General features: G+C 36.1%; 1 long non-coding RNA gene across 1 annotated transcript; it reads left to right on the forward strand.

The window, feature by feature from the left end:
• On the forward strand, window positions 3,555-7,523 carry LOC110267200. The gene is made up of 3 exons (XR_002354559.1): window positions 3,555-3,934; window positions 4,386-4,449; window positions 5,180-7,523. It is a non-coding gene; the product is annotated as an uncharacterized LOC110267200 (long non-coding RNA).

Here is an 11,276-nt window from a genome sequence, read left to right on the forward strand (position 1 = left end):
TTCCCAGTTTCTTTGTCGTTTGTGATGACAATCAACAAAAGCCAGGGTCAGACATTATCAACAGTCGGTTTGTTCTTGCGTCGTCCTGTGTTTTGTCACGGTCAACTTTATGTAGCTCTTTCCCGAGTTAGGAATAGAAATGGTCTTAAGATTTTACTTTGTGATGAAGGATTAGTTGATCCTACCAGCACTGAAAACGTTGTATTTAAGGAAGTTTTTGATAACATATAATGTAGTTTTTTGTTATATTTTCCAATCTATCTGTGTAATTTATATTTTTGTTTTGGTCTACGTTTTCTTTAGAGAGGGACATCTTCTTTGAGGTATGTCTAGAATCGTCTCAACCATTTTGTGTGCACTAAATGCACCATTTTTTATGAACCATTAGATTCTATTAAATGAAAATTAAAGGATGTTATGAAAGAAGAGTATTCATACACTTTATAAATATAGAATATATTAGTATATATATACATTAACACCATTTTAATACATAATATTTTAAAAATGGCAAGTATAATCTTTTACTTTAAAATGAATATAAAACATATCAATACATATAAAAATATTTTTCATAAATTAATTATTATACTATACTATTTTTAATAACATAATGTAAGAAATTAAATTATTTTATATTATTTTACATTATTAAATTATATTTCTCATGGCCACCGTCACTCTTCGAGGCCTCATTCTCGCTTATCTGATTCTCCGATGACGTACCACAACTCTTGTTTGAGCCCTATGCACTTTCACTCTGGCGGCCGGGGCTTCCAAAGCCCGCCACGTCGCTCTCCCAATAGGACTGTAGGTTTCAACCCAGTCGGCCCCGGCGACGGGTTTGGACCGATGAATGGTGACGGTTATGGAGAATACTGGTTCAACACTTACCAGGCTTCTCCTCTGTAGCTGTCTGGTCAAAAAGCGACGATTTCGAGGAGTTTCGCCCGGTGAGGTGCTATACTTTTCACTGTGATTTGGATCTTGGTTGCCCCTCTCCTATTTTGATTTTTATCCTTTCTTACATTTTTTCGGTTCTTTTGAGCATAAGCGGTCATGCTGAAATATATATTTTTGTTATTTCTAAAATATATATTTAAGTAATATATATTATTAGTAGTAACTTTTTTATAATGTCATATATCAATTTTCCTTGGCACCTGTTTACATAATTTGTAAGAAATACGAAAATACAAGTTAGAATATACCTTTCTAATAATTAACAATAGCATACGCGTGGTTTCATCTCCGATGTGGAGAGCTCTCCGCGTTTTAGGTCCACACACGTCCAAGGTGGACGTTCTCCTCTAGCGTGGCTTCTCCTCAGGAAGGGTGCATGTGCTCCTCTCTGCTTTCGCCGTCAGCTGTCTTTTGTCACGATTCCTTCACGCAAGCTCCCTTTTTCGTGGATTTAGTTGATCAGGTAATCATCAAATCGAACCCTAGCCCCTTTGTCTTCATCTCCTAATTTCCTTTCCTCTGCCCTACCAAACGTTGTCTACAGCCTCTGTTTCTTGGGACTTTGCTTCCCCGTCGTTCATCACAGGTTAGGGATTTTCCCATAGAGTCTCAAATTGAAAATCTGCAATCAATCAATCAGGTACACTCTTCTGGTCCCTTTAGTTCCAAACCTGTTTTCCTCTTCGTCATTTTTCTTTTCCATCATTGTGTATATCTTTGTTATCAAATTTCGTATCTCTTACACTGTTAATCCAGATTTTACTGTCTAGAGTTTGTGAATCTGCTAATTTGCGAATTGTCTATCTGGCTTCGTATGTTTCTAGGTTCATGTTCTTTTTTACATTCTTTGGAAGTTGCTGTTAATTTGAATATGGTCTACGAATTGGATTCATCTTCTTCATTTCATTGTTTGCAATTTGGTGTTAATTTGATTATCATTTCTCTTTTTGCTAGCGGTTGAATTTTTTGTTGCATGTGGTTTGTCTATTTTATCAATTTTTTGGATTTTATAATGATTACAAAGATGAAATTTCTACTTATGTTTTCTTATATTTATGGATCATGGGTTTGGTTTTGTGAATCATTGTCTAGGTATGGGATTTCTACCTAATCTACTTCCTCAGTGGTGATGTGATTGCCAGAGTTTTCTAGCAAAGTGAGTTTATAGATCCACCCTCTCCTATTCGAGTTTTGCATTCCCATTCCCATTCTCATTCAATAATCCATTTGAATTTTTTGTTATATTGTTTAATTTTATTTTTATATTTTTTTAATAAAAACTATTTTATATTTTATCTCTTGTATTTCATAGACATAAAGTTGTTTGTGCTGAATTTAATAGCTTCATTGAGAAAAGAATGGGTGTTGTGACACCAAGATGGCATCACGGTCCTGTGTTATCTTCCCTTGAAAATGTCTTCTGTACACATAATGATGTTCTGCCATATATTCTTCACTGAAAATGTGGGAATCCTTATCAACATATGGGGTTTCTATCTAATCTATTTCATGAGTGGTGATGTGATTGACAAGAATTGATTGATAATTTTTTGGTCATTTATTTGCATTTTAATGAAACCTTTGGTTAGTCAACTCAATTGCATTTCATTTTTTATTGGTTATGAATCCAATTTTTTTGTTCATATTCAAGAAATCCTTTAACTTCACATAAAGTGAATTGCTGGTTGCATGTGGCTTATGTGAATCATTATCAAAGTATGGGGTTTGTACCTAATCTATTGTATGAGTGGTGATGTGATTGAAAGAAATTGATTGATAGTTTCTTGGTCATTTATTTAATTTTTCATTTGATGAAATCTTCAGTTATTCACTCAATTGCATTTCATTTTTTTTATTGTTTATGTGAAAATTATTTTATATTTCAGCTGTTGCATAGACATAAAGTTGTTTGCCCTGCATTTAATAGCTTCATTGAGAAAAGAATGGGCTTTGTGACACTAAGATGGCATCACCTATATTATTTGGAAATAATTAAATTATTTTACATTATTTTACATTATTAAATTATATTTCTCATGGCCACCGTCACTCTTCGAGGCCTCATTCTCGCTTATCTGATTCTCCGATGACGTACCACAACTCTTGTTTGAGCCCTATGCACTTTCACTCTGGCGGCCGGGGCTTCCAAAGCCCGCCACGTCGCTCTCCCAATAGGACTGTAGGTTTCAACCCAGTCGGCCCCAGCGACGGGTTTGGACCGATGAATGGTGACGGTTATGGAGAATACTGGTTCAACACTTACCAGGCTTCTCCTCAGTAGCTGTCTGGTCAAAAGCGACAATTTCAAGGAGTTTCGCCCGGTGAAGTGCTATACTTTTCACTGTGATTTGGATCTTGGTTGCCCCTCTCCTATTATGATTTTTATCATTTCTTACATTTTTTCAGTTCTTTTGAGCATAAGCGGTCATTCTGAAATATATATTTTTGTTATTTCTAAAATATATATTTAAGTAATATATATTATTAGTAGTAACTTTTTTATAATGTCATATATCAATTTTCCTTGGCACCTGTTTACATAATTTGTAAGAAATACGAAAATACAAGTTAGAATATACCTTTCTAATAATTAACAATAGCATACGCGTGGTTTCATCTCCGATGTGGAGAGCTCTCCGCGTTTTAGGTCCACACACGTCCAAGGTGGACGTTCTCCTCTAGCGTGGCTTCTCCTCAGGAAGGGTGCATGTGCTCCTCTCTGCTTTCGTCGCCAGCTATCTTTTCTCGCGATTCCTTCACGCAAGCTCCCTTTTTCACGGATTTGGTTGATCAGGTAATCATCAAATCGAACCCTAGCCCCTTTGTCTTCATCTCCTAATTTCCTTTCCTCTGCCCTACCAAACGTTGTCTACAGCCTCTATTTCTTGGGACTTTGCTTCCCCGTCTTTCATCACAGGTTAGGGATTTTCCCATAGAGTCTCAAATTGAAAATCTGCAATCAATCAATCAGGTACACTCTTCTGGTCCCTTTAGTTCCAAACCTGTTTTCCTCTTCGTCATTTTTCTTTTCCATCATTGTGTATATCTTTGTTATCAAATTTCGTATCTCTTACACTGTTAATCCAGATTTTACTATCTAGGGTTTGTGAATCTGCTAATTTGCAAATTATCTATCTGCTTCGTATGTTTCTGGGTTCGTGTTCTTTTTTACATTCTTTGGAAGTTGTTGTTAATTTGAATATAGTCTACGAATTGGATTCATCTTCTTTATTTCATTGTTTGCAATTTGGTGTTAATTTGATTATCATTTCTCTTTTTGCTAGCGGTTGAATTTTTTGTTGCATGTGGTTTGTCTATTTTATCAATTTTTTGGATTTTATAATGATTACAAAGATGAAATTTCTACTTATGTTTTCTTATATTTATGGATCATGGGTTTGGTTTTGTGAATCATTGTCTAGGTATGGGATTTCTACCTAATCTACTTCCTCAGTGGTGATGTGATTGCCAGAGTTTTCTAGCAAAGTGAGTTTATAGATCCACCCTCTCCTATTCGAGTTTTGCATTCCCATTCCCATTCTCATTCAATAATCCATTTGAATTTTTTGTTATATTGTTTAATTTTATTTTTATATTTTTTAATAAAAACTATTTTATATTTTATCTCTTGCATTTCATGGACATAAAGTTGTTTGTGTTGAATTTAATAGCTTCATTGAGAAAGGAATGGGTGTTGTGACACCAAGATGGCATCACGGTCCTGTGTTATCTTCCCTTGAAAATGTCTTCTGTACACATAATGATGTTCTGCCATATATTCTTCACTGAAAATGTGGGAATCCTTATCAACATATGGGGTTTCTATCTAATCTATTTCATGAGTGGTGATGTGATTGACAAGAATTGATTGATAATTTTTTGGTCATTTATTTGCATTTTAATGAAACCTTTGGTTAGTCAACTCAATTGCATTTCATTTTTTTATTGGTTATGAATCCAATTTTTTTGTTCATATTCAAGAAATCCTTTAACTTCACATAAAGTGAATTGCTGGTTGCATGTGGCTTATGTGAATCATTATCAAAGTATGGGGTTTGTACCTAATCTATTGTATGAGTGGTGATGTGATTGAAAGAAATTGATTGATAGTTTCTTGGTCATTTATTTATATTTTCATTTGATGAAATCTTCAGTTATTCACTCAATTGCATTTCATTTTTTTTATTGTTTATGTGAAAATTATTTTATATTTCAGCTGTTGCATAGACATAAAGTTGTTTGCCCTGCATTTAATAGCTTCATTGAGAAAAGAATGGGCTTTGTGACACTAAGATGGCATCACCGTACTGTTTGTCTAACTAGCAAATCCCCTCCTTCAAAGAGAAATCCATGGAGCAGGTTATCTTCCCTTGAAAATGTCTTCTGCACACTTAATCATGTTCTGCCATATATTCTTCATTGAAAATGTGGGAATCCTTATCAAGGTATGGGGTTTCTATCTAATCTATTTCATGAGTGGTGATGTGATTGACAGGAATTGATTGATAGGTTCTTGGTCATTTCTTTGCATTTTGATGAAACCTTTGGTTAGTCAACTCAATTGCATTTCATTTTTTAATTGGTTATGCAAAAACTATTGTATATTTCACCTCTTGCATAGAACTATAGTTGTTGGCCTGAATTTAAGAGCTTCATTGAGAAAGGAATGGGCTTGTGCCACTAAAATGGCATCACGGTACTGTTTGTCTAACTAGCAAATTCCTTCTTCCTAAGAGAAATCCATCCAGCAGGTTATCTTCCCTTGAAAATGTCCTCTGGACACATAATCATGTTGTGCCATATATTCTTCATTGTAAATGTGGGAATCATTATCAAGGTATGGGGTTTCTATCTAATCTATTTTATGAGTGGTGATGTGATTGACAGGATTTTATTGATGTGTGCCTATAATTTTTTTCACATTCATTTGCTGTTTGGAACCTATGTTTACCTAATACATTTACCAACTCTCATTGCCATGAGTAGAATCAGTATTTGGGGTAGTTGATGACTGCCTTCCCTATGGTCTAATGATATGTAGGTGCACTGTATTAGGCATTGTGTGATATCTTCTTTTTTGGTCCCTATTCCTTGAATTCTTCAAACTTTGACTGGTTTTTTTTTGTTTTTTTGTTTTTGTTTTTTTATCATATTTTCATCGTGTGATTAGTTCTCCCTATGCCATTGAATGGAGATGCATATGGACTGGGGTTTTCTTTTCCCTCCATTTCCATGTTCAATTTGAATTCAAAAAGGTGAGTCTTATGCCCTGAATTTTTTCTATAAAAGGATGGTTGGTGAACCACATTCAATGCACAGGTATTCTGTTGTCTTCTATTTTCTCCTAGGCTATGTTTATTCCATATATTCTGTGTTTATATCTTCATCTATTTGATATGATTTCTAAGATGCATCCTCGTAGAGAGGCTTGGAGGCTGAAAGTTAGGGTTCTAAGGCTTTGGGTTGTGCCCTCTTTTGGTAACCATGAGGTTCCTAACTCAATGGAGATGATTCTCCTTGATAAGCATGTTAGTTCCTTTTAGCTACTGTTTTAAATATGGTGTTAGTTGTTCTTTTTAAGTTTTCAACTTAAAATTATGTTTTTCACTAATCTGATTTTTTTTGTTGCATTTCCAGTGTGAAAAAATTCAAGCTACAGTTAAGAAACAACTTAATAGGTTTAGGATCATATAGTTGAAGGTCAAGTTTATAGAATGGCATACTTTACTGTAGTGTCAAATCATGGTAGTAATAGAGTAACTTCTCATGAATTCAAACTAGTTTTCCTTCACCAAACCACTGTTGTTCCTGTTGATGAAGATGTTATTCCAAAGACTTATTTCAACATGTTTCCTTTTTCTGAGCTGCTGAACATGACCCAAGATTATGATTTTTTGGTTGGTATGTATATCATTGTGCTATTCTTTTATTCAAGTTTTTTTAATGAATTGTTTGAATATTTAGTAGGTTGTGTTTATTTGGAACAAATGTCATTGGTCTTTTAACTTCGGTGGGAAAAGAAAAAGAATATGCAAAAGAGGGGAAATCGTGATGTCTAATATTTTATTTTTGTTATTTTAATCTTTAGGCCAAATTCTAATTTGATGTCTAATATTTTAAATATTTTATTTTAGTCCAAAATAATTTTGGACGAGTTTAATATTATTTCACTCTTAAATTTGATACAAATTCTTTGTGTTAGAAAAGCATAATAAGCAAAAGTTTTTTGTAATGCTTTTTTTTTTCTGTACAAGATATCTCAAACAACTAACCATCAATCATCAGTACTCCAAAATCAACTAAATTGTGAGTACTCTGGGTAACCTGATAGTTTCTGGAATATAATGTGGTTTCATATTCGATGTGGAGAGCTCTTCGCGTTTCTGGCCCGCAAACATCCAAGGTGAACGTTCTCCTCCAACGTGGCTTCTCCTCAGGAAGGGTGTAACTGCTCCTCTCTGTTTTCGTCGTCAGCTGTCTTTTCTTGCGATTCCTTCACGCAAGCTCCATTTTTCATATATTTTGTTTTTATGTATTTCATATTTAATTGTTTCAAAATAAAAGATTCTGTTACTATTTAAAAGATTTTGTATTATAGTATTGTTATTTAAAGTACTTAATTATGCACTAAAATATTATGTATTTATTAGAGTCTATCAATGTTCTTCTTTTATATTAACCATTGATTTCTATGTAATATAATTTAATGGTCTATACAAATATGGCATATTCTATAAGTACATAATTGTTGTGCTCATTTAATGTAAAACCCGGTTAATTAATGGTTAATTAACCATAGATTAAAATATATTCTAGAAAGTGAGAAATGAGGTTTTTATGGTTTAATGTGGTAGAGAAATTTAAGACGAGAATTTCGACACCAATTTTAAAGAAATCGGCCCAAGATTGGACCAAACAGACCAAACCGGGCCAACCGGACCCAATTTGGGCCCAAGGGCCCAACCAAGCCCCCTTTAATGAGAGAGCTCAGCTCTCTCTTCCCTTCCAAACACAACAAACACACTGAAATTCACCATGGGAGGAGAAAGGAGAAGCAAACCCTTGGTTTGATTCAAGGTGGCATAACTTTTCGCTCCGACCTTCGATTGACGCACCGTTTGCGGCCACGCAACCGCGGCGTCGAGCTCTATAAAACTCACCCAAGCAATCTTGAGGTAAGTCACAGAATCCTTTTCGAACTCTCAGCCCTCATTTTCGAAAATTTGTGGGTAAGTGTTGAGATTTTTGAGTTTGGATGTTGTAGGCTCAAATTAACTTGAAGGGAAGGCTTTCTCTAGCTCTCTTGGTCTTTGGGTAAGGTGAGAATCTCAACCCTAAGCTAGAGACTTGAGATTTTGTGATTTAGTGATTGAGTTATTGTGTTTTTATATGATATTTGGCTTAGGCTTTGTATATATGTGTTTTGGAGCTTGATTGGTGGTTTTGGAAAGCTTTGGTGTGGAATCCCAAGCTTGGAAATCTGTTGGTGAGGTTTTGGAAACCTTGGAAGTTGATTTGAGAGTGTTCCAGGTGGAACGAGAATCGGCCAAGGTATGGTTTCGGTTTTCTGTATCTAAAATGTAATGTGGTGTGAAAATGTAGGCTAGAGACCCTAAGATAGGAGTTGAATCATTAATAATGTGGATGGTTTGATATGAATTTCGTTGTCGTATGTCAATTTAGTGAATTGTGGAATGATGATAAATGTTGGTACTGTTTGTGAAAATTGGGTGTGATATGGTTCAATATGTAGAGTTGGTGATAGCATTGAGGCTCTTGTTGAGGAGCATGAGTTGAAATGTGAATTTGTTATGTGTGGATATATATATATATATATATATATATATTGTTGGAGATTGAGGTGTGAATTGTTGATTTTGACGCGGGAATAGTCACCTTGAAATTTGATTAAATATGGTGGAATTGGTGGGTTGATGATTCAATGAACGGATGTAAGTATTTGGTATTGAAACATTGAGTTTGGCTGGTTTTTGAATGAGTTGGTAAGTATATGCTTTGAGATTGGAAGTTTATGAGTTTTAGTAAAAATGAAAATTTGATGAACTTCCACGGATCATATCTTGAGTTATTCTTTTCAAAACTTAATGATTTTTATATCAAATAAAAGATAATTTCATAAGCTTTAAAATGGTTTAAATTTGGTTAAAATCTGAATTTTATGGAAGGAGATATGATTGTGGGAAGTTTGGGCCAAAAATCTAAATTCTGCAACTTCTGCAGAATTTGTGATTTCTGGTTTGTGTGCGAATGCACAGCCCTGTGCGCACGCATACTCGGTGAGAATTTGATCCTGTGCGCACGCATAGACTGGTGCGTACGCACACGCCGAGACAGGGTTGCTGGTGCCAGCGCCAGCATGCCTTGTGTGCACGCGAAACCAACGAAGGATTTCGAGCTGTGCGTACGCACAGGCGTGCACCTGTGCGCACGCACACGTTGGGAATGACGCACTGGTGGCAGGGCTAGCACATGTTGTGTGTGCGCCCCACCCTAAAGATTTTGCTTTCTGTGCGTACGCACACGTCTAAATATTTTTCTGGGCGTGCGCACGCACACCCCCGTGCGTCCGCACGCGACCCATTTCTTTTCTAACACTTTGTTTTCAAGCTCTTCACATTCCCAACAAGCTCGTAACCTTCCGGATTATTATTTCACACTTATAAGCCCCCAATTTCATTCCTTAAGTCTTAATTTGATGTTAAATGCCTAGTGATTGAGAGAAGGCTAGGAAAGGGGTAACTTGTGGGGGAAGGAAAGGGATGTAATGATAAGTATGATGTATAATGATGATGTGAGTGGTTGGGAAGGATGGTGGAGTGCTGAATATGTTTTGAGCCAAAAGGGCTGAGTATGAAATTATGATTGGTAAGCCGGAATGGTTGAGATGTATACTAATGTATGGCTGTGATTTTTGCATATATGCTGAATTGATGATTATTATGACTGTTGCACTTCACCTATCTGAGATATGAGTTTCCCTGGGTGAAAGCAGTGGCTAGCCACCACGTGCTCTAGGTGGAGACTCGATACTCTGCTGACCCTATGTCGCAAGTGTGGCCAGACACTATGAAAGTTCCGGATGAGCTCGCCCCCGTGAATATACACCAGTGAGGGTGTTGGATATAAATTATGATTATGTTTGTGGATAACTCAAGTTGGGGATGCACGACAGAGGGACAGTCCAATGGTTAGCTACCAGGACTTGTCGGGCTGGCTTTATAACCGACAGATGAGACTCATCAGCCACTAGGACAGGCATGCATCATATGCATTATATGTGATTTTTCTGAATTGCCTAATTGACTGCATCATTACTTGCTACTTGCTTAATTGTTCTATCTGCTTCCTACTTGTACATTTCCTTGCCTGATATACTTGTGCTTGCATCTGTTACTGTTGGCGGTTGGGAGGTTTGCAGGATTTGGAAAGGGGATATGTATAGCTAGGCCGAAGATCCTTAAGTTAGTCGCCTGTTTACTTTTGTTATGGTTTAGTTATGTTTATACGCTTTGATTATAATTTGGAAGTTCTAGGATTGCCTTCGGCTTTCCCAGGACATTACATGTTAGATATTTGGGCACTGTTACCATGCTAAAAACCTCCGGTTCTCACCCATGCGGATTTTGTGGTTTTTCAGATGCAGGACGTGAAGCTCCTCGCCGAGGCATGCCGGAGACTTTCTTTTGAAAGAGATCCTTGTATCTTGGGGTTTTGTTTTGGTTGTTATATGCCTGTTTAGATACTATGTTCTCCACTGTATATGTATTTTGTATTGACTCCTCCTAGAGGTTATTTTGGAGAAACAGGACTTGTATATTGTCTTTCGGGTTGTCTTTTGGGATTTCCTTATTATATATGTATGTATACTGTATGCTCGGACCGGTTATCTTCGCAAGCCGAGTTCCGAGTCTTGATATATGTATTTTGGCACTCTTTTGTATATCTCTTCGCTTTAGCTTAATCTCTAACGGTTCGTTTACGTTATCGATCGGAGTGTTGCGCTTTTGATTTAAAACGGTTTTGATTTACCTATTTTCTTCAAAGGCTCGTAGTTATGAACATTTTTGCAATACTATACGTACTAAATTTTATTTTAGAGGTCATAATATCTCACCACCTCTGTCTTATGACTTAAGCATAAGACTCTGTGTGGTAGGGTGTTACATTATGGTATCAGAGCAGTTCATCCTGTAGAGCCTGAGGGATGGACTGACTATGCTTCTGTGCATTCTCTGTGTTTGTGTTTTTGTGCTATTAGGATATCTGACTGATATAACTGGCATAAACATTCA

Source organism: Arachis ipaensis, chromosome B09 (genome assembly GCF_000816755.2).
Source record: "Arachis ipaensis cultivar K30076 chromosome B09, Araip1.1, whole genome shotgun sequence".
Lineage (NCBI taxonomy): Eukaryota > Viridiplantae > Streptophyta > Magnoliopsida > Fabales > Fabaceae > Arachis > Arachis ipaensis.